At 41.7% G+C, this 24,681-nt stretch overlaps 2 pseudogenes; both read left to right on the forward strand.

Annotated features, from left to right (window-relative positions):
* The first annotated feature begins 222 nt into the window (after nt 1-222).
* On the forward strand, nt 223-721 carry LOC142451521 (olfactory receptor 8S1-like; annotated as a pseudogene).
* A 17,757-nt stretch (nt 722-18,478) lies between these two features.
* LOC142451522 (olfactory receptor 8S1-like) lies at nt 18,479-19,476 on the forward strand (annotated as a pseudogene).
* Nucleotides 19,477-24,681: the final 5,205 nt, after the last annotated feature.

A 24,681-nucleotide genomic window follows, 5' to 3' on the forward strand; every position in this document is an offset into this window, starting at 1 on the left:
CTGAAAAAACTTCACTGTTATGATTTTCCATATTACTTCTAGGGAAGAACTTATGTAAATGGCTTGAGGAACCACAGTGTCATCCCTGAGTTCATGCTCCTTGGGTTCTCAGCTGACCCCCACATGCAGGCTCTGCTCTTTCTAGAAATATACCTCCAGGCGCTGACAGAAAACTGATGATGCTTTTTAGTGATCAGGACTAATTCTCACCTCCACATGCCCATGTACTTTTCCTTCAGTAATCTATCATTCCTGGATATTTGTTCATCTTCAATCACCGTGCCGAAGATGCTGGAGAAACTTCTCTCTGTGACAAAAACCATCTCAGTAGAGGAATGCTTGACTCAGCCCTTATTTGGGTTTCTCACTGCAGGGACGGAGTGCTCTCTGCTTTCAGTGATGGCCTATGATCCTTATGCTGCTCTCTGCCACCCTCTGCTCTATGACCAAGTGATGAGCACAGAGTTGTGTTTGAAACTTGTTGAGGGTCATGCAGCTTGGGTTTTTGGAATGCAATAATCAATTTCCTCCCAGTTGTGTACTTGAAGTTCTGTGATAACAATACCATTAGGCACTACAGCGGTGAGTTGCCCTCTCTCTTTTCCCTCTGTCCTGCTCAAACATCACCACCAAACTCACAGATATAGTATGCTCCACCATGATACATGGATTTGACACCTTCTTAATTTTCCTTAATTTCTTTTCCACTTCACAGCAGTGAGCTTATTCTATGGCACAGGTTTGCTTCACTATCGCAGGTTTAAAACAAGTTCCTCCCTGGAGCTGATCTCTGTTCAGTTTAGTGTAGTTACTGCCATGTTGAATGTCCTCATCTAGAGTCTAAAGAACAAGCATGCAAAGACACCTTGGAGAAGAATACTTGGAAAGTATCTGCTATATTTAAAGTAAAAAGAAAGACCATATTGGAGTATTGGGCTAATAATACATATAAAAATGCATTTCTGAATTAACATTGAGAAAAACTTCCTGAATCTACATAACAGCAGATGCCAACAGATAAATCAGCCTAAGAATTATGTACAGTGGGATAAGGGAAGACTTACTTAGATCTAGAAGGAATGTTCCTTAAATCAAAGATGGCAAAACTGTGCTTTTCTTACAGTGGATATATCATCAGGAAAGACCATTCTAGAGATTGAACATTATGTTTGATAAAGAATCCCTCCATGAGATGTAATGGCATGATGGCTCCAACAATGGGCTCAAATATTCTGGTGATTGTGAGCATGTACAAGACTGAATAGTCTTTACTTTGGCTGTACATGCACTCACCATGAATTGGTGTTGGTGTAACTAACAAAAACAGCAACTATGAGAAACATATGAAGGGAAAATTACTTAAATAGTTATGTCAAGTTAGAAAGTGTGCCTATAACTGTTGATTCATTAGTCTTCTTGATAAGAAAATATTTGCATCTTGGATGAAGAATGAAAGACTTGGGGCTCATGGGGAATGAGAGTAATGCACTAGATTTGGCATTTGCAATTAAAGATGGAAATATAAAAGAGCTGAACATTCTGAAGTACGTAAGTTTCCAGCCCTTAGTGACCTGTGGGGAGTTCCTCTTGCCTGACCCACAAAGGAGTCTTGCTAGTGCCCTTCCCAGATTATTTTGGGACCTTCGGCCCTGGAAAGGGGACCATGCTTTTTAAGATAGAACAAGGAAATCCAGACTTATAGGTGCAATCCAGAATCAGTCTCGGATATTCTAAGCTAAGTGTGGATTTAAGTTGGATATTCCCTGCGTCTGTAACTGGAAAGCAAACATTCTCCTCAGAATTCCACAATAAAGCACATAGATAAGATAAATGGGACTATAATATATTTTTGATAGATTATATTGTAGGTTATAGAGATAATTTTTAATATAAGCAACAAATGATCTCTGCCTTCCCTTTATGAGCCTATTCACTCATTGGTACCCCATTTTCCTTCAGCTCTGCTTTCTGTAGAACTCATGCAGCATCTCACTAGCTGGCCAGTGTCTCAATAATATACTCAAAGGGTTATTTCTTAAATGTCCTTTCTAGAATGATAAATTCCTATGGTGATACATTCAATTAGTCATTAACATTAATGAAAGCTAATAGAATATTTTATTTTCTCTAATATTTTAGAAAACTTATCTGTAAGGTAAACTGAGGGACAAGGAGACAGACAAAGATAGCTTACTGGAAAAGGGAGAGCAGAAACTGCAGTAGTTTTATTAGAGGGAAGCTCCCGGATGAGGTTCAGTGGGCTAACATGTAGCACAGGGAAGTCATGTTGGGAGTCTGGGATACAGGTTTTTAGAGGGGCAGTAAAGAATGTCCAGAATGTGGGGCAATTAGCACTTGGGGTCTGGCCACTCCGAGAATTGTTTGTTGACTTCTTGCAGCTTTCTTTGTACTTGGATCATGTGGTCTCATTTCCTGCTACCAGTTAGCTTATCTTGCAGTTTTTGTTCTGGCTAGCTTTTGGTCTTGGGGGTTATTAAGCCTTTGCTTTACCACTCCCATCCAGAGGGGAACCTTGAGCTGATCTAGCTGCCTCCTGCTGACATTGGGAGTGACAAGGGGTTACAAGCTGGTGTGTGCTGGGATGGGTTTGGTAGACAGGGGGCTATAAGGGTATAAAAGAAGTTGGTTAAGAGTCAAATTGGTAATGTTCCTTATTCTATTTGGGAGAAACTTGAAACGACAAGGGGCTAACAGTAACAGAAAGCAAATTATCAATAGTGGCTCTGCAAGAGACGAGGGGTTTCTGGAAGCAGGGAGCTGTTGACAGGTTTCCCCACTGCCAGTTCCTAATTTCATCAGCCATTTTGTTCAAACCTTTTACATTTTGCTTGACCACCCCAGACTCATTAATAAAGTAACAGCACTCCTCTCTCAGAAACATGCACGTACCACCCTTGTCAGCTGTTAACAGATCCAATGCATGCCAGTTCTTAAGGTTTGCCTGTGCCAAGGACATAAGCTGCACTGCAAGAAGGTGCAAGACCATGACCAGCTGGAGTTGTTTGTCAGAGTTCTGTGCTTGTGTGTGCTGTGCCCCAATACCCCACTGGAAATGCCCAATGCTGCCAGGGAGGAGGCAGAACTAAGGCTCTCCAGAACAGATAAGAATAGAGCCCTGTGGTATTGGGGAACAAAGCTAGTTTTAAATTTCACAGCCATTTGAACTCTGCTTGTCCATACACGGTAAACTGCCATACTATAGTGGCTGGGAGACTGGGATGTGGTGTAGGACTATTGATATATTTAGTGAGAGTCCCGTTACACACACACAAAACATACCTGGGGAGCCTGTGAGGGTCCCTGGGACATTATGAGTAGAGTCACACACTGGGTTTCCAGGAGCCTGAGGTGGTGAGTTAGTTAGTTAATTGTGCCAACCTGGCTGATAAACATATGTGGGGTTAATTGAAGGGTAGAGAGATAAATGGCTCCGTGAGGCTCACCTTTTGAGTTTTGGGTCTCTTGTTTTATGATGGTTTCACCAGGATGCAGCTGCCTTAGCCAGTTCCTGCTTCAGCTGGCAAGGATAACTTTCTGCAAGACATCCTTGAGGAAAAGCCATATGGACTTACCCTGATGCAGCCCTAGGTACTGGATCAGCCGTGTGGAGACCCCTGCCAGCACTGAAATGCTTACACATTCACTGATATGGCTTTCCTCCTACAGTCGGCACCATTGCATCTGTTTTGGAGATTGAGGAGGATTTTGTGGATTGGTGTCGGACATAAGGATTAATGTTGGACTTGTGGGCTTGGGCAGCATGGGTTGGGATGTTTTCTTGATATGCACTTAACCTTTATATAAAACTCTCTTACACATATGAATTTCTGTGGTTTTGTTACTCTAAAATTCCCAGACTAACACAGGTGGCTTATAGCACATAGGATATTTAGCAATTAAATTCTTTTCAGGAGTATACAAGGGGACATTTCATAGAGGAGCTGAGCTGCTGATACTCTTGTTGGAAAGGGAGAAAGTCAGCAGGGGTACAGCAGCCAGCAATGGATGTTGTAGGGAGGCACAGAGAAAACAGAAAGCGTCGTCAACTCCTGAGGCATTAGAAAGTGTAGTAACCTCCTGGATTAATTTAACCCAGCTAAAGGAATTAGTGGGTCTAGTGGACTTTGCAGGGGTATTCATTCATGGCTGGCAACTGGTATGCTAGATTTTGTTCATTATCCTGTATTTCCTGGTCTAATTTATCAAAATTTCCAGGAAGCACTCTTACATATTGCTGATGACTCCTGAAGGTGCCAGAGGGCTTGACACTGCACTGTGAAGGATATAGTTTGCCCTCTACCCTTGACAGTCATCTGTTGTCCCAGGGGTCTCAGATATTAAGATGATAGGTTTCGCTTCCATCTCCTACAAAAATTCCCGCTGAATTTAAGTTGAGCTCCATACTCTAATCTAGTGCTACGTGTATTTTGCAAGAGAAGGATGGGTATCCACCATAGATGTCTAGCCAGTGTTAAAAATACCTTCCATTTTCTTAAAATGTAAACACAGTGCCAGCATGGAGGTTCTAGTAGCTATTGAGTTTAAGGTGCCAGGGAGAAAGTAGATAGAATCTTGTGATTGGCACCCTGCTGGCATGCAAAATCTTTTCCAGCCATGCGTTTTTGTGTAGCATTGTTAGCCCAATTGGTTTCATGGATGATGAATTCCCACACAAAAGGGTTTACTCTTGGATTTTAAAACTTTATCTTGGTTTATGGTGGCTTGCAGGAGGTACCCTAGTAAAGCAAATATGAGAGGGCCCCCCGATGTGGGTGGAATACAGGGGCCACGACTTGGAGTCATCTGCTTAACTCAGCTGAGATTATGCCAGTTGGGGTCCTAAAGTACCTTAACCACCGTGGGAGTAGTGAGAATTATGGTGTAAAGTCCTTTACACTTTGGCTGGAAGGGTTGTCGTTTTATTTTTTCAGGAGAACTGAGTCTCCGGGGCTGACAGCCAGCATGTCAGGCTGTGTTGGGTCCATACTAGGCAGGCACCAATCAGCGTGTTCTCTAAGAAACTGTCTTAGGACAGAGAGGTAAGGCAGGTAACTGTCTAGAGGAGGAGGCGGTGTTAGTAGGTTGTGGTTAATGAAGAAAGGCCTGCCATACATCAACTCAAATAGGTTTAAAAAGGATGGGAAGCATAGAGCTACATGAATACTGGTCAGAGCTAAAGACCACAAATCCACCCATGACTTTCAGAGCTCTAGCGATAGCTTGGACAGATAACTTTTGATTATGCCGTTCATCCTTTCCACTTTCCCTGATGCAGCTGGGGCCTGTATGGGATATGTCGCTGCCACTTTATGTCTGATGTGAAAGAGACTGTTCTGCAATCTTTGATACAAAGCTTGGCCTGTTGTCTGATTGATTGGAATTGGGGGACACAAACCTAGGAATAACTTGGGAAATGAGAATATTGGTAATGGTATCTACCATTTCCCATCTGGCAGGGAAGGCCTCGGCCTACCCTGAGAAGGTGTCAACCGTGGTGAGGAGGAATTTGAGACCTCTGTGTGCTGGCATATGTGTAAAATCAATGTGCCAATCTTGACCTAGTAAGCGGCCACACAATTGGTGTGTTGGTATTTGAGGTCTAAGCCCTCCTTGGGCATTAGTGGCTTTCCATACTGCACATGAAGAACTGACTGTTTGAATGATTTGTAATAAAGCAGAGTGATAGAACCGTGGCTGCAAAAACTGTGTCAGGGCCTACGGTCCTATACATGTGGAGCGATGTATTTGGTGAATAAGGTCTTCAGCCTGCTGGGAGGCAAGGTCAATTTGTCATTTAGAACAATACATCCCTCTGGCATTGTCCTACCACCTTTTTCCATCAGTGTGGCTCACTCTTGAGGGTGTAGGAGGGTTGGATTTCAGGTTTGGTAAGAAACATTATGGGGGCCGACAATGCGGGGCCAGGTGTGAGACCTCTAGCTGTGGCCTCACCCCTGGTATTGTCCTGTATGATGGGAGAATTGTCAGCTTGATGGACTTTGTAGTGAATAATGGCCACCTGCGCTGGAAGCTGAAAAGCCTTTAAAAGATGGGAAATTAATTTTCCATTGATTATTGGAGATCCTTTTGTTGAGCGGAACCCTCTTTTTTTTTGTTCCCAGAATGCAGCATGATAATGGGCTATCAAGAAAGAATATCTGGAGTCAGTATATATATTGGAAGGTTTTCCTTTTTGTAAATGGAGGTCTGAGTGAGGGCAATAGGTTCTGCCTTCTGGGAAGTAGTGCCCTCTGAAAAGCACTTTGCCTCCCTGACTCTATTGAGTGAGACCATGGCATAGGCTACCTGCCACTGCCCTGAGGCATCGACAAAGGAAATCCCATCCACAAACTGGGTCAAATCAGAGTCAGGGTAGGCCTGGTCAAAAGACCAGGCCAGGGTTGGGTAAGTTCCTCGATTATCTGGGGACATGAGTGATCGTCAGGACTGACATGCACTTGTGGCAGGAGAGTTGCAGGGTTTTGCGAGGGAGTTTGATGCAGGCTTAAATCAGGAATTTCAAGGGAAAGGTGATGAATTTCCTGCATCAGGCCTTGAAGGAGCAGTGGGAAGGAGCGATGTGACAAAATATCCTGAAGTCTCTGTGAAGAAAGTGTTTGGAGGGGCTGTCCTAAGTTTGACTGGAGGACCTCCTTGGTTAATGAGGCTGCAGCCGCTACAGCCCAGAGGCATGGTTGCCACCCTCGGACAATCATGTCCAGCTTCTTGGAAAGTTTAGCAATTGGAGAATAGGATGGTCCCAGTGACTGCACTAGGACCCAACTACCATGCCCTGTTTCTCATTTGTAAATAAAAAGAAAGACTTGTTAGGGTTAGGTAAGTGCAGAGACAGAGACTGTAAAAGGGCTTGCTGAAGCTTGCAAAAAGCCATCCTGACCACCTGAGGAGAGTCTAGGGGTCTGATAGACATGGGCGCCACAGTCTCATATAGAAATTTAGCCAGAAGGGAAAAGTTAGGGATCCAATGTCTAAAAAATTCCACAAAACCCAGAAAGGAAAATATCGGATCTTAGGTCTCAGGGACTTGGAGGTCTACTGTGCATTGCCAATCAGCCCTGAGTCCTGAGTAGTGGGGGTGAAGTGCAGCCCTAAATAAGTGACAAAGGTACAGGAAAGCCAAGTTTTGGAGAATGAAACCCAATAACCCTTGGAGGCCAGGAAGTTAAGAGTTGTGCTGTGTGCTTCACCCAAATGGCCAAGGAGGGACTGCACAACAACAGATCATCCACAGAATGGTGGATGGTGAGAATGGACACCCCAGCAAATCAGCTGTAAGGGCCTGACAGAAGATATGAGGTGAGTCTCAGAAGCCTTGGGGTAACATAGTCCATGAATATTGAGAGGCGGTGTGCATTTTGGGGTCCTTTCAGGTAAAGGCAAAAAAAAATGCTGAAATGCAGGGACCAAGGGAATGGTAAAAAGAAGCATCCTTTAAGTCAAGGACAGAGAACTGGATTGTGTCAGGGGGAATGTGGGACTGTAAGGTATAAGGATTAGGGATCATCAGATGGATGGGAACAACGGGATCATTAATGAGGCAGAAGTCCTGGGCCAGGCAATAGTGGCCGTTACCTTTACTGGAAAAATCGGAGTGTTGTAGGGGAATGGATGGGAGTGAGAAGATTGATGGCAAGAAGGTGTTGTATGATGGGCTTTAAATCTCTGCGGTGTGTGAGTGATATGGGAAAATAGGGTCAATAAGGGCAAACGGTGGAATCTTTAAGACATATAAAGACAGGACATTGGTGGGTTGGGGTCATGGGTTTAGAGGTGTCTCACACTACCAGTTTGACAGAGTTAGCCAGTGAGGCTCTGGAAGGTGTTAGCAGGGGCTCGGTGGGCGAGGGCACCAATAAAAGTGGAACGGGGCCAAGGGGGGGGGGCAGGGAAAGAGAGAGAACCATATGGTTCCATCAGAGGCTAACCCCAAATTTGGAGAGCAAGTCCCACCCAAACAATGGTGATTGACGCGAAGGCATGACCAGAAAGGAATGAGAAAGAGGGAACCCTGAAACAAGGGGGCGGGTAACCAAAGGCTTTACCATTTATTCCCATATCGGAGACCAGGGAAGGAGAGGTTGGGCCTGGGAAAGAGGGGGAGACTGTGAAGGCAGCTCCCTTGTCAACCAAGAAGGAGGTCAGCTTACCAGCTACCTTGATCATTACCCTTGGCTTGGCGAGGGCTACCAGGTCACTGTCAGGGCTTCCTCAGTTGTCATCAGTCACAGGCACAGCAATGCCAACAGTGGGCTGGGGTCTGAAGGGACTGACCCTTTGTGGCGGGGCGCTGAAGGGAAGTTGCTTTTCCAGTGGCTCTGCTAATCACTCACCAGGCAAGGCTTGTTGGGGGTTTCCGGGTTGCGGGCTCCCATGGTCCCAGTGGCCCTTCTGGCCCTCCTGGCTGCATTTGAGGAAGGATCCCAGTGATTGGTGATTAAAGTTTTTACTTCCTGGAATCTTCTGAACCCTCTCTCCTGCTGGCCTCAGGGTGGTGACCAAGGCTTGCCAATAAGCCTCAGGTGAGCCCGGGATACCCACTCAGCGTCTGCCTGCTCCTCTCTGGTGTTAAAAACTTTAAATGCCATGTTCACCAGGTCATGGATAGGAATCCGAGGGCCATCCTTAGGCCTTTTTAGTTTCTTTTTAATGTCAGGGGCTGATTGTGTTGTGAAGTGTGTGGCCAACATAGTTGTCTCTGCTGGGGAGGTAGGATCCAGCCTAGTGAACTGAGTCATGGCTTCTGTCAAGCGAGTAAGAAAAGCAGCTGGATGCTCACCCAGGTATCATGTGATTTCTCCTCACTTATCAAAGTTCACTGCCTTACAGAAGATAGCCTGCAGACCTGCCAGTAAGTATTGTATCATGTGGTCTCTGAGAGCCCTGTTTTCCCTTCCCAAGGGGGTGTCTATCTGGTAGGTCCATCCTGGTTCCTCCCTCTGGACAGCCTGAGAGTCCACTGGCATTGTAGTGTCAGTCAAATGGACCTGCTCTGTGTGCTGTTGAGTGGTGTTAGGACACATTCCCGCTCATCTGGGGTAAGGTTTGAGGCCAACACTATGTAGATATCATGTCAAGATAGGTCATAAACCTGGGTAAGGTATCAGAACTCCCTAATAAAGGTGGTAAGGTCCTGTGAGAAAACACCCAGTTCCTTCTCTGTTTGGGAGAGGTCCGTCAGGTATAGTGGTACATGGACACTGACCGGCCCCTCTGCCAACCGCAACCTCACGGAAAGGACAGATAGGGTGTGGTGGAACAGGTGTGGCTGGCAATGAGAGAGGACAAAGGGACTGGTGATGGAAATTGTGGAGTTTAGAAGGCTAGGGGGTTGCCTAAGAGGAGGCCGAGTAGGGAGGGGTCTGAGAAGGGGGAAGAGAGAGTGACTCCAGGGAGTCCAATAGGTGCAGTGCTGGGGAAGGGATGTGTGTTGGAGGTGCAGTGGTCTCGGCCTTTGGGAGTAGGGGTGCCTGGGATTGAGCTAAGAGCACTTGTAGGGGTTGGTAAGAGGTGCAGAGAGAGGAGTGGGAGTGGAGGGAAAATAAATCTTGAATGTACGGGACCTCCGACCACATGTGAGTTTGCCAGCAGAAATTGTCAAGATCTCAGAGGATATTAGAATCAAAAGTGCATTTTCTGGCCAGTGGGAGTCATTGTCCAATTCGTATTGAGGCCAAACTTGATTATAGAAAAAGACCAGGCACTTTGGACGGAGGTCAGGGCCCAGACCAAATTAGGAAATGTTTACCAGTAAACATGCCAAAGGACTGTCCTTAGGGGGCTTGGATTGTTGGCTTCCCATTGTCTCTCTGATTGTAGAAGTAAGAATACAGAAGTAGGGCATCCCCAAGTTCCCTATCCACATCTGGAATGTGAGGAGGGCCTGCTAACTCCAAGGGTGATCCGATTGTGGTCGTTGACCCTGGAGAGAGTCCTGGACTCTCAGAAATGGAAAGAATCCCTGGTGCAGATCTACGACTTATGGGGCAGACAGGGATCATAGACAGTGAGTGGCAAAATGGAAGCCGAAGAAGGAAACCTGTTCTGGGACCAATAAAATAGAAAGTTGGTCAGAGGGCTTTTCTCAGGGTAAGAATAAGAGGAAGTAGAAGATTTTAGAGAAGACACTGCAAAGCTGCAAACACAAAGCACACAAACAAGTAGAAAAGGCTCAAAAATGACTTCTGTAATCTAGTCCATTCTGAAGGCACAGTGACTGACAGACCCAGAGGCAACAGCCCTGTTATCAACAGAAACCCTAGGAAGTAAACACATAGGCAAAGCATTGGGACCACATTGAAAATCAGTTTTAGCTTCTATTATATACCTCAATGACCAGTTCTGCACTCACAGGCACAGGAAACTGTCCTTATCGTCACACCACTTTTTGGGGAAAGGCAGTTATTTCCAGTTCCTCTTAGTCCTAGGATGGAAGTATAAACCCCTTCTGCGGTGCCCCTTTGGGAGAATCTCTGTTTCCATATGAGTTTGTTGGTCCTCTGTGCCCAGGCTGGAAACTCTACTCATTTCGGGCATCACTCCTTGGGTTGGGTGGCGGAGTACTAACCGGAATCTTGGCAAGCCACAATTTGATGGCAGAAGTTCAGGGAGGATTTGGGAAGAGAGCCAAACTTGCCCAAAATTGGCCGGAGGTGCATCAGACTCCCTACACCTTTGGGTTCTGGCACCAAATGTAAGGTAATCTGAGGTACATGAAGATGGACAAAGATAGCTGACAGGACAAGGGAGAGTATAAACAGCAGGAGCTTTATTAGAGGGAAGCTCCCGGATGAGGTTCTGTGGGTTAGCAAGTAGCCCAGGGAAGTTGCGCCCAGCAGTCGGGAACACGGGTTTTTAGATGGGTGGTAAAGAATGTCCAGAAAGTGGATCAATTAGCAGTTGGGGCCTGGCCACTTTGAGAACTGTTTGTAGAAATCTTGTGACTTCCTTTGTACTGCAAACATCTGGTGTCACTTCCTGATATTGGTTATCTTATCTTGCACCTTTGGTTATGGCTTGTTTTTGTTCTTCTGGGGGTTGTTCATCCCTTGCATTCCCTCTCCCATCCAGACAATATCTCCTTTTTTATTCTTTGATCATTTCAAGGATTGTTAATGTAGATGTCACCTATAATGGAATTAATATAATGTATAATCACCTCCTGATGACATCTGCTATGAGAAATAATCAATTGAAAAAGAGTTTCCTCTGGGGTGTGGTCTATATCCAGCATACATGGATATTTTCTTTTGGTTTCTCTAAACAACCCAGCCTAACACAACTTACTTCCATGGGAGCAAGGTGCAAGAGAAACAAATCACGAAGATGGAGAGTGTAGGCTTGTTTGACCTCTGCCTCATGGAAATCAGGTGGAAGTGGATTTTCCTTCTCCTTTAGAAAATCACTTATGGCCTTGTGGTTTGTTCAGTTTGCTCCTGAAAAGAGCATAAGTGAAACCTTTTGATTCTTAGGAACTTTCTTTGGTTATTCATGCCTGAAATGGTGCAAAAGAATACAATGGATGCTAAGTAGCAGCACAGGAAAGGAATTTTTGGACTTTCATGAGGCAAAAGACATGCTACTTAGAAGAACAAAACAGAACAAAACAAAAAACACAGTGAGGTAGTTAATTTATTGTGCCCACCTGGCCGATAAACACATCTGGGGTTACTTGAAGGGCGGAGGGATAAATGGCTTAGTGAGCCTCACTTTTCTAGTTCTTGGGTCTCTTACTTTGTGATGGTCAGACCAGGGTACAGCTGCCTTAGCCAGTTCCCTGCTTCAATGGCCAAGTCTCACTTCCTGCAAAACACCCCCAAGGAGAAGCTGCAATCCTGGGTGCTGGAGTAGCTGTGTGACCTCTGCCAGTACCAAGACGCTTACAGTTCACTGATTTGGCTTTCCTCCTGCAGTCAGCGTCATAGTGTGTGTTTTGTGAGATGGACTGCTGTTGGACATATGGGTTAATGGGTTTATGTTGGACTTGTGGGTTTGGGGAGCACTGGGTTGGGATGTTTTCTTGATGTGCACTTAACCTTTATATACAACTCTCTCTTATACAAGAATTTCTGTGGATTTGTTTTTCGAAAGTACCCAGACTAAAACACACAGGCTGATAGAAGGCCAGGCCTTGGTTTGATCTTGCCAGATGTCTAAGGTCATATGTATATGAATAGGATAGTCTAAGAGAAATGTGAACTTGAATGTTTAAAAAAGAGTTGTGTTCAGGATCTGGCTAGACTAGGATTACATTGATTTCTCCTACCTACTGTTAAAGAAAAGACATTCACATTAAAGAAACATTCTTTGATGATTACCCAGGGTGAGAGGGAATGGCTAAACTCACAGGCATTAGAGACTTTTTTTCTGCCAACTTCCAGTTGAATATTTATAATATCATTCTGAGGCTCTACAACATTACCAAGTTAAAAATTAGCTTTCTATATTTGGTTAAACATTTAATTAACTTATCCTTAATATGATAGCTGGGACTGCTTCTCTTGGGTGAGATGTGTGGTGTTAGTTTTTGTAGGCCTTATATAATCCCTGGGCTGGATGGCCCCCAACCCTGGGCTAGAGGGCAGACAAATGTTAACTTTTGTGAAGGGTAAGGTATATTCCATAAGGTTTTTGACAAAAAATTATTGAGGGAGGATATTTTTAAGAGTTACAATGGGAGATTTGTAAGAGTTACAGCAAGAGAAAAAAATACTGTTATATTCAGTATCTTGGAATAAGCATGATCTATGGGTAGATGCTTTGGTACACCTGCTGTAATCATGATCGAGTAGATGCTTGGGTAGAACTTCAGTCTGAATATGTATGGAAAGGAGATTGGAAGTATACTCATAAGTGACCATCTAATGTATAACTACTGGTATCTCCCATCTTGAGGAAAGAAGAGTGATAAAAATGGAAAGATACATGGAAATAGTTAGTGCAATGGACTAATATGCCATGTAAACATCAGTGTCCACAACCCTGTGACCAGTAGACCAAGGTGATACTTGGATACCTGTACCAATTGCTTTGGAAAGGACAACATTAGAAGGTCCTAGATAGATTGGGAGAAAAATACGCAACAGAAGGCAAAATCAGAAAAGAGACCAGGCTTACTAGTCAAATAGAACCTGGTAGAACCCTCAAAATACTGTGGTGCTTTGTCATCCTTCAGGTCAAGAGCTGTATACACTCTTGTGTTAGGATAATCAACAATATAAAATAAAAAAGGGTAGCATTTACCCAAGGAAAAATTATAGAGTGTCAAGAAAGAATGAGGAATGGAAACTGGAAACAGGGTTTAGGATAGCGATGGCATATTGACTGTGTTGCAATGAACGAGTTTAAATACAATTGTTTAATGTAAAATTGATGAACTGCTCTATAAACGTTCTCTCAAGTCACAATAAAAATTTAATAAATACATTTAAAATAGATCACATTTCCAGGGCAGCTAAAAATATGATTAAAAACATTGTTTCAAAACCCTACCCATCATTGCATATTAAGAAATCATTGCTAAATGCAAAGGAGGAACCCCCTACATTGAGCCATGGAAGTATCAATTCTACATGATAAAATTAATAAGAAATCCAGTTACTTAGGGAGATTATTACCCATAGTATAAAATATAGGTTTTAGTCTCTCCATTTTCAATGGCCACCATTTCAGAGTTTAGTGTAAGAGCTTCAGCTTTAAAGGTTGATGTCCTGTATCTGTGAGCACCCCCTAGAGTCTTGTACAGATTTCAACTCTTCTAGTTAATAAGTTTAAAGTTAAGCATTTGACTGTGGCCTTGGGGGAATGAGCTCCACCAGTCAATCTAGCTTCCTTCTGCCAGGTTATATCTCCTTCACTTATATTATTTTCCTCAGTATGAATAATCACAAAGGCAGGTGAGTGGAGAGAAGGCTTAGTAGATGGTTTTGGAAGGACAGAAGTCTATCGCATGCCTCTTTTAATAATCTGATTGTTTTCTCACTGAATTCAATGAGTGAGAGAGGGGCTGAACTAAGAATAATTTTAGAACATATTTTAAGGTCAACCTTAAAATTTCTGTCTTGGATGGTTCATTTTCTTTCCCTCATTATGTTTTGTAAATTGAAAAAAATCAATATTTCTTCTTTCTTTAGTTAAATTTCAAAATTATTCATGTTCCTATCCATATGGATTGCCTGACAAAGAAACTTTTTATACATCAGTAAGACCAGTGAAAGGATGACTTTTGTACCAGAAAAACAAGTTCAGTTTCTCTAATAATTCCCCATGTTTCTATCCGGAGACTTCTAGATTTTTACTTCATTTAAATCATCTAGATAACAATGTCCAGACTTAGTCTAGCTCTGTAGCAACTCTTTCACGGTCTCCACTTCCCTGTGTGCTGGAGACTGAGCTCCATATCCCATAAGGTGTATGAAGATTTTCCTCCTGCGAGGTCGTGTCTTTTGCAGCTTTTAACTGACTTTGTGTTGAGTTCTTCGATGGTAAACTCTGCATGGATCTGGGAAGGTGAGACCTGCAGACCTACAGCTGAGAAGTTCCAAGTCCAGGTAAGAATGGGAGAAAATGCATTAGGGTTGAAAATGACATTTAGAATTCTCCATTCTCCTCCTATTCTAAATCTGAAGTGTATGTGTTAGAGGCAAAGAGGTGAGGGGGGAAAAGATCCAGAGATCATTATAAATAAAATATTGAGGTAAGTTAAAGTTGCTCCCAAGGACACAAATTCAAGCGTTATGGTCCTTCTACCTCATCTCAGGTGCCCCTGGGAAACCCGGGGCTGTTTTCCTATTAGGAATATCATTTTTGTATTTCCTGTACTAGTTTCTAAACTATTTATTTCTCCCAGCATTAGTATTTTCTCTCATCTTTATTCATTAATCAATCTTGCTCTCTATTTCTACAATTAATGTTTTCTGTGGTGTTTGCATCACAGAATGTCATGTTTACATTCAATGCATTATGAAATATTGCTCCCTCAAATGTCCTGAGTGATGTGTCTCTTTTGAAGTGAGGTCAAATCATTGAACCCAACAGAGTGCTTTTATCACAGAATTGATTAAATTTTAGAGTTAGGCTTATATTAATTTACATAGGATAAATTCACGGAGGTGAATATTGCAGCCATAAATCATAAAATTGGTAGTGATAGTTTGAGCTTATTCTTAAAATTGCCCTAAAATAAAATCTTGTGTTCCATTTCCCTTTAAGATAAAGGTTGACAAAGACACATACAAAATACCAAGTAATGATCTCTTTGAGAAGTACAGGAACGCAGCTATTTCGGCAGATTAGCAAGTCACGTACCTCCTTCAGAGAAGCATCCTAGGTTATAGTCCTTTATCCTCTGCTCTTGGATTAAGCACCCAAACTCCCTCTTCTCTCCTTTTTTTCTGAATCTCATAATAGACCTTTGATTTCTATGTGAATTGAAACCACCGTGTCTCTTTAGCAAGGTAAGTAATCAGAATTATGAAATTTGTATTTACTTTTCACTATAAGTATGAAATAAAAGTCCGTCTTCCTTTGGTCAAAGAGGATCTTTAGTTGGACAAGAATAAATAGATTACGGAATGGCACAATTTAGGTAAATGCTTGCCTTGATATGGGCTGTGTGGCCCTCAGCATAGAATAGAGGCTTTCAAATATTGAATTTGCAACTGACAGATTCTCTAAAATCATATGCATATGCGCGAGTTTCTCAGCCAAGTGCTAGAAACAAAAATTAGATTATAACCAGGGATATACTGAGAGTAAACATGGAAATATTTTCAACCAAATTCAGAGAGTAAATTATGAATTATAATACATTTTCCATGAAAGTGAATGGGTTCAATTCATTATTGTATTTTACTAGAAAGGAATACAGAAAACTTGATTATTTGAATAACATTTTAAAAGCTGAGGGAAAAATTGACATTCCAAATGGTCATGCACCTAAGTCTGGAATCTGAAATAATTTAGAACATTATCCTGGTCTGTGAAGTATTCTACAGACCAAATGGAGCAGTAACGTGAATCTGGGGTCAAAAAGAGCTGAATAGTAAACTGAACAAGAAAAGGGGGAAGGTACATGAAGAGCAGGAACTAAGGCATTGGCTCGCTCAGTAGAAACGACATTTGTTATGGTGGAGTTAGACTGCCAAATCAAATGTCATAATAGGTGGTATCAGGGGAAAACTATTCATTCTAACTAGATTCAGCATCCAAATGGGTATGTATACAGAACTGTAATAAGTAATTAGCATACAAGTAAGAGGACTTATGAGGAGATAGAGTCTGAATGCATTGTGGTAGACTGGGTTTTAAGTTGGAAAATTAGATGTATATAAAGTAAATAAGTATTAAGTATAATCAGCTCTGAATTCAATAGCAAAAAATGAACATAGAAGTGTGTTTACACAAAGATTCAAGAAAGGTTAAGCATTTTTGTTTGTTTTTTTGTTTTTGTTTTGCTCTATTTTAAGTAGGATGCTTTACCGAAAGTAAATCCATAAAATATTGGATAATGATAGGAATAAATAATTAAAGAAGTAGATGAATGTAAAAAAAGAGATACTTAGAGAACTGAATTGACAAGTGGGACAGATAAAGCAGTAGATAACTAAAAGACAGATAGCAAACTTAATGAATCGAATTATAAAATGAATAGATGATTACATGTTTGGGCTTTAAGTAACCCTCAAGCTGTGGACAGAAATGAGCTAGCAGGTGTGAGATGCTCCTTGAAGAAAAAAGAAAACAACTTGTTCTGAGTATTACAGCAAAAGATAAATATTCTGCCAATCTTTCATACCTACTGCAAAATGAGACCTGAGCCCATATCTCTTTCTTTTTCCCTCCCTGCTACCTTCATATGTGCTCCAAGTTTTACTTCTGAATTCAGTCTTTAATATTACTCAGGAAGAAAAGTATATATGTGTTTTCCATTTCATCTTTGTAGTCTTTCTACATGTAACAAATATTAAGACCCATAAACGCATCTCTCATTTTGATATGTTAAGGAAGTGAAAGTGATATAGATGACTGGGTCTTAATTGTTAACCTCCACACTACCAAACCCCAGAGAAAAAGCAACTTGATATGAGAAAAATAAATGCCACTACTACAGGTTGCTAAAAATTACTATTGCAATTTTAGCTCAAGCTTTCTCCTTCTACCTGCCATTAAAATACTGCCTCTCATTGATTGTAATCCTGAAAGGGATAAAAAGCCGAATGTTTATTAATATTTAGAACATTGGCATAAAATGATAAAACAATCAAAATAATTCTCAATGCTACTGAGTTGCTTCCAACTCACAATGACCATAAGAACAGGGTTGAATTGCCCCTGTGGGCTTCTGAGACGGTAATTTCCTATGAAAAGCAGAAAGTCTCATCGTTTCCCCACAGAGTGGATGTTAGTTTCAAGCGGCTGACCTTGAGGGTAGTAGCCTAATGTGTCATTATTTTCTATATTTGTGAGGCATAGAAGGAATCGTTCAAGGTAGATGCAATGGAGGGGCAGAAATTGTGAAGAGGGTGAAAATAAGGAAGATTTGGGTCAGCATTTGAGATCAAAGCAGAGCAATAGGAAAGTACTGAGGGCATCAGAGACAACTCTAACCTGACTAGAGGTTCATCTACAGCACTGATTCTCCAGCCTGAGAGCGCAATAGAAACTTCCTAAAGTGTGTATACCAGGAAGACAGAAGTAAATCAGAAACTCTGCAGAGGGAGGTGTTACTACTAAAATTGCTTAAACAAAAGAGTCACGCTGTGGAACAGTAGACTACCTAATTACCTTAGGTTCATTTTGTTTATATATTGCTCAAATTGGAAAACTTAACAAATATTATTAATTTTGAACATCATGTGTCTGTTTGGTTTTTAATATTAAAATGTAGATTAGAAATCTATATGCACGCTCTGTTACACAGCACCACATACATTTCCAATAACTGAGTGTATTAGAGACACATAAAGGACTTGACCATAATAGATATTCATATTATCATTAAGTAATATTAAACTGTGGCAAGTTTTGAGGAGCGGGAAATGATTGTATGTCTGAGGAAAACAGAAATGATTACAAATGCCTTTCCAGGAAATATATAAACTAAGTTGACCAAAATAGTTGCAGAATGGAAACAAAGACCAGATGAAGAATTTGGAAGTGGTTAATCATAGACCCATCTGAATGATTTTATTATTGTCACCAGAGCCTTTTGTGATAGAGTAGTCACAGAAGGAAAGAATCATATGGTTCAGGTGTTGTGTAGAAAGCAAACGGGGAAGGGCACATTATTATGTGGAAGAAGAATAAATAAATCATGAATGAGACAAACAGCTGCTAGGCAAATATGTAAACAAAGAATTATGTGAAAACATTGAGTTGGCATGAGGTTAGGGGAATACTGCATCTTTATTTCAGGAATTATTCCAGCGGAACATCTACAATGACCTTAGGAAACCACAGCACCATCACCGAGTTCATCCTCCTTGGACTGTCTACTGACCGCCCGACACAAGCTCTACTTTTTGTGCTCTTTCTGGGGATTTACTTCGTGACCATCATGGGAAACCTGATGATGCTGGTGCTGATCCGAGTGGATTCTCATCTCCACTCGCCCATGTACTTCTTCCTAAGTCACCTCTCTTTCATAGACCTTTGTTTATCCTCAGTCACTGTGCCCAAAGTGTTGCACAACCTCCTCTCTCAGACAAAATCAGTCTCAGTAGAGGGCTGTCTCACTCAAGTCTTCCTTGTTTTTACCACCATTGGCACTGAAGTCTGCCTGCTTTCGGTGATGGCCTACGACCGCTATACTGCCATATGCCACCCTCTGCTCTATGGACAAATCATGAGTAAACAGTTGTGTGGGGGTCTAGTGTGGACCTCCTGGGGAGTGGGCTCCCTGGATGCTCTAATCAATACCCTCCTTGCTGCCAATTTGGATTTCTGTGAGGTTCATCTCATGTCTCACTTTACCTGTGAGCTACCCTCCCTTTTCCCTCTGTCCTGCTCTGAGGTCACCACCAATTTGACAGTCCTGATCTGTTCTGCCATCTTTCATGCACTTGGAACCCTAATCTTGATAGTCTTCTCCTATGCGCACATTATTTCCTCCATCCTGAGCATCCGTACCACAACAGGTAGAAGCAAGGCCTTCTCCACCTGCTCATCCCACCTCATTGTACTGTGCTTCTTCTTTGGAACATCTTTAATCCGGTACCTGATGCCATCCTCAGGCTCATCTCTGGAGCTTATCTTCTCTGTTCAGTACAGTGCGGTCACTCCTCTGGTCAATCCCCTTGTCTACAGTCTGAAGAACAAGGAAGTGAAAACAGCTCTGAAAAGGGTGTTGCAAAAATGTTTACATCTGAGCTGGCAGAGAACAAGCAAAAGATGAATGGGAAAAGTGACAGAATTGCACCAAAAATAGTTCAAAAATAGACACTGTTGTTGTTTTTGTTTGGTGCCATCAAGTCAGTTTCAATTCCCAGCGATCGTAGCACAACAGGTGAAACACAGCAAGTTGTTTGCTGTCCTCACAATTGTTCCTATGCTTGAAACCCTTGTTGCCTCCAATGGGTCAATAGATATTAAGGCAAATGTTCTTTCCTGTTTTCAGATATATCAGTGCCTGTTTTTGTTTGTGTTTTAATCTAAGAGGTACAAAAGCTCTTGTAACACCCTATTTCCTTTGAAATATTCCTTGAAGAGCTAACAGCTACTTGTTCTCTTTGGCTTATATTTAATCTTTGAATGTCAAGAACAATGGGGCAGATAATTTTTCAATAAATTCATTTTCAGTGTCTTTCTTTTTAAAGATGTGTTTATCAAATAGTATAATCTGTATGTGATTCCTATTTGGGTGTTTTTCCCTTTTCTTGTAATCAATTTTTGGGGGGGCTCATACAACTCTTACCACAATCCATACATCTATCCATTTTGTCAAGCACATTTGTACATCTCTTGCCATCATCATTGTCAAAACATATCTTTCTACTTGAGCCTTTGGTATAAGCTTCTCATTTACCCCTTCCTCACTCACTAACCCTTGATAATTTATAAATTATTATTATTTTTTATGTCCTCCACTGACGGATATTTCCCTTATCCCCTGCCTGTCTTATGGGAGATCCAGTTTCGATCCCCTGACTGGAAGGACTGAAAGTTTTCTGTCTTATTTATGCAATTTCTCATCTGCATACATTTTTACAGTATGAGGATTTGTGAAGCAAGTTAGTAAATTTTGGTTTCTTTCCATTTCTCACCATAAGAGTGGGAATATGTAATGCAGTATAACACATTGCACATTCCATTTTGCTTTCTTCACCACTACTTGAAATTTCACAACCATCAGTGCTAAATAGCAGGCTTATGTGCCTGATATCTGAAACCTCTTTTAACTTAGAAAATTCTTGCATCAGAATAATTATGTTCAATTAGAATTACTAAGATGTATATCAATTTTTTCCTCCAGTAGAAAACATTGGTGGAGGACTGGTGGAGGACCGGGTTAATTGCTGAACTACTAACTGCTCTGCCAGCATTTCAAACCCACCACCTGCTCCATGAGAGAAAGATGAGATTGTCTGCTCCTAGAAACATTAACCATCTCTGAAATCATAGGTAGCAGTCTTCTTGTAGTGTCGTTAAGAGTTGGAACTGACTCATTACAGAAGGTATACATTCTAATACACAATTATAATCATATTTTCATTTTGCTTATCACAAATAAATGTACTTCCAAGTTTCAGAAAATCAACTTCAAGTTCTATCATGTTCCATTAAATAGGTAAATAACTGTATAGTTAATAATTATCCTAATATTAAATATTTCTAATATCAGTATATTTTACGTGTTATTCAGTTATACCCAAAATATTTGTTAGCGTTCTTCCTACCTTTTCTCTCCCTCCCTCCATTCCTTCTTTAAATCAGGACTTTTAGTCATCCCTCCCTCCCCATTAGGAACTTTAGCCATAGAATTAAATTATCCATTATCTTTGGTTAATAATTCATTATCATATATACACCTATTCTGCTCTTTGCTTGTAATATTATTTTGTTTGTCTCTAGTAATATAAATACTCCCAGTCTTTCTCACAGCATAAAACCAAAAATATTGATTGTAACATGAATTTTTCTTGGCCTTCCACATCATATACAATATTATTATAAAATATTCACTTGAATTTTTATGATCCCCACAAAAATGTAATCGTATTATTATTTTAACTAGTGAGTATAAACATCGACTTGGTTTTTACCTATATTTATTGATTTTAGGTGTTAAAAAGTCTTCTTGCTACTCCCATTATTGTTTTTGAGAATTTTACCTGTCCTGGATCCTGTTTGTTGAGAGTTCTTATATGTACCACTGTACATGCTCTGGTCTAGCTGAATTTGTAAGGTAGATCTGGGTTCACGATAGGAGTGGTGGGGGGAAGCAGTCAAGAACTAGAGGAATGTTGTTTCCTCGGTGGTATACTGTACTCTGGCTGGCTCATTCCTTCCTTGTGACCTTCCTGTGAGGGATGTCCAATTGTCTACAGATGGGATTTGGCTTTCCAGTTCAACCCCCCTCTTTCACATAAGTATGTTTGTTTTGGGGTTTCTGATGTTTCATACCTGATCCATCAGCACCTAGTGATCACACAGACTTGTGTGCTTCTTTTATGCGGGCTGTGTTGCTTCCATGCTATATGACCACTTATTTAACCTCAAGCATTTAAGAGCCCATATGTTATAACCTCTAATAATCAGGCACCATCATCTTTCTTCATCACATCTGCTTATGCACCCCTTTTGACTTGATTGACTTCTTTGGGAAGATGAGCATCACAGAATTCCAGGTTATTAGAACAAATTCTTCTTGCATTTAAGAAGGCCTCGAGTAGAGGCCCAATGGCTTTCTTAAAAAAATCATTTTATTGGGGGCTCATATAATTCTTATCACTATCCATACATACATCCCTTGTGTCAAGCGCATATGTACATTTGTTGCCATCATCATTCTCAAAACATTTGCCTTCCACTTGAGCCCTTAATATCAGCTGCTCATGTCCCCCCTCCCACCCCAATCCCCCCTACCTCATGAACCCTTCATAATTCATAAATTGTTTTTATTTTGTCATATGTTATACTGTCAGACGTCTCCCCCTTCCCTCTTCTCTGCTGTCCATCTCCCAGGGAAGAGGCTATACTTAGATTCTTGTAATCAGTTTCCCCTTTCTGACCCATTTCCCTCCACCCTCCAGGCATAGCCACTCTCACCACTGGTCCTGGAGGAGTCATCTGCCCTGGATTCCCTGTGTTTACAGTTGCTATCTGTACCAATGTACATCGTCTGGTCTAGGCAGATTTATAAGGTAGAATTGGAATCATGTTAGTGGGGGCGGGGAGGAAGTATTTAAGAACTAGAGGAGAGTTATATGTTTCTTCGTTGCTACCCTGCACCCTGACTGGCTCATCTCCTCCCCACAACCCTTCAGTAAGGGGGTGTCTGGTTGGCTGTTAATGGGCTTTGAGTCTCCCCTTTGCACTCACCCATTACCAATGCAATGGGCTTTGAGTCTCCACTCTGCACTCACACATTTACAATGATATGATTTTTGTTCCTTGATGCTTGGTGTCTGATCCTTTCGACAGCTCAGGGTCACACAGGCTAGTGTGTTTCTTCCATGTGGGCTTTGATGCTTCTCAGCTAGATGGCCACTTGCTTATCTTCAAGCCTTTAAGACCCCAGATGCTATATCTTTTGATAGCCGGGCACCATTAGCTTTCTTCACCACATTTGCTAAGCACACGTTTGTCTTCAGTGATTGTATCAGGAAGGTGGGCACCCACTGATATGATTTTTAGTTCATTAATGTTTGATAACTGGTCCCTTCTACACCTCATGGTCAGACAGCCTGGTGTGCTTCTTCCATGTGGGCTTTGATGCTTTTCAGCTAGATGGCTGCTTGTTTATCTTCAAGCCTTTAAAACCCCATGTGCTATATCTTTTGATAGTCGGGCACCATCAGCTTTCTTCACCTCATTAGCTTATGCACACATTTTTCTTCAGCAATCATGTCGGGAAGGTGTGCATCCTGGAATGCCAATTTAATAGAACAACATGTTCTTGCATTGAGTAAGTGCTCGAGTGGACGCCCAATGTCCATCTGCTGCCTCAATGCTAAGCCTATAAATATATGCACACAGATCTCTTTTCCCACACTCTTCTATAAATATATTTATATATGCACATTATTTCCTTACACTTTCCTCTTGTTCCACTATCATGCTCAGCCTTCATTTGGGTTTCGGTAATTTCTCTCGGTTATTTTGCCCTTGGTGAATTCCTTCCAGGCCCCTCACACCCTCCTTGCCACTGATTTTGGATCACTTACTGCTTCCCTGTCCCTGGGTTGGTCAGCACACCTCCTTACCCCGTCCTCTCCCTCTCCATTGTCCCCCTGGAACCATTGGTCCCATTGTTTTCTCCTCTAGACTATTCATCCAGTCTATTTTATCTCGATCGATCTGTAGAGATAATAATATGCACCCAAAATCAAGCCATACAAGATAGGTGATGGGTGAGAACACAATAATGACAACAAAAAAGGAATCCAATTACCCATAGAAGATTAAATGAGTTAAAAGAAAAAAAATTAGAAAGAAAGAAAAATCTGTAAATAGATCAAGGTCTGATTTTTGATCTCTAGGCATGTCCTTCAGTCAGGTTCCATGAGGTACCATGCTCTGGCCCCAGAGTCTGTCCTTTGTATTCCCTCAGGGTCTCCCTTCTCTGCTCCCACGGTTGCTCAGCTGCACACTTTTAGTGGTTTATCTCAGTGTCACAGGGTCAATCTGGGCCAGTCCCGACACTGAGTATCCAGTGTTGTTCCCCTTAGGGTCCTGGAGGCCCAATGTCTTAATAGTTAACATATAAATATATGTACATAGACCTATATCCCTATCATTATATATTAATATATTTGCATATAAACATACCTTTACTATACTTTTATAAATGTCTTTTCCCTCCTAGCTCTTTCCTCTGTTTCATTCTACTTTCCTCCTGTCCCACTATCATGTTAAACCTTATTTGACTCTCAGGAATTCCTCTCTGCATAAGAGGCACTTGCTCAAACTCCACCAGGTGCTCTACACCCTCCTCGTCATCAATTTTAGATCACTTGTTCCCTTTTCCCTGGGTTTGCTGGCTTCTCCCCACCTCTCCTCTGTCTCCTGGAACCCTTGTCTCCATCGTTTTCTCCTTGGGATTGTTTATCTTGTCTCTCTTATATAGCTAGATATGAAAAAAAAAAGAAGAAAAAAAGCAGGGATAGGGGGTGGGGTGGGGTGGTGGCAGCCTATAAATAATTCCAGGTCTTACTGCTGACCCTTATCAGTGTTTCCTGATCGGGTCTGATGAGTTGCCAAGCCCTGCTCCCCCTTCCCCAAATCAGAAATCTATTTTTGGGATTCCATGGGGACTTCATTGCTTTGTTACCCTTGCTGCTCTGCTGCCTCCTTTGTGTCTTGCCTAGGTAGGAGGCGAGGGTCAGACTAGGCACAGTGGAGGAGAAGGGAGAGAAAGGATGAACCAATTGGAGACAACAAATTGTGTAAGATATGAAAATCATAATAATTTATAATTTATCA

The sequence above is a fragment of the Tenrec ecaudatus genome, chromosome 6 (assembly GCF_050624435.1).
Source record: "Tenrec ecaudatus isolate mTenEca1 chromosome 6, mTenEca1.hap1, whole genome shotgun sequence".
In the NCBI taxonomy this organism is placed as follows: Eukaryota; Metazoa; Chordata; class Mammalia; order Afrosoricida; family Tenrecidae; genus Tenrec; species Tenrec ecaudatus.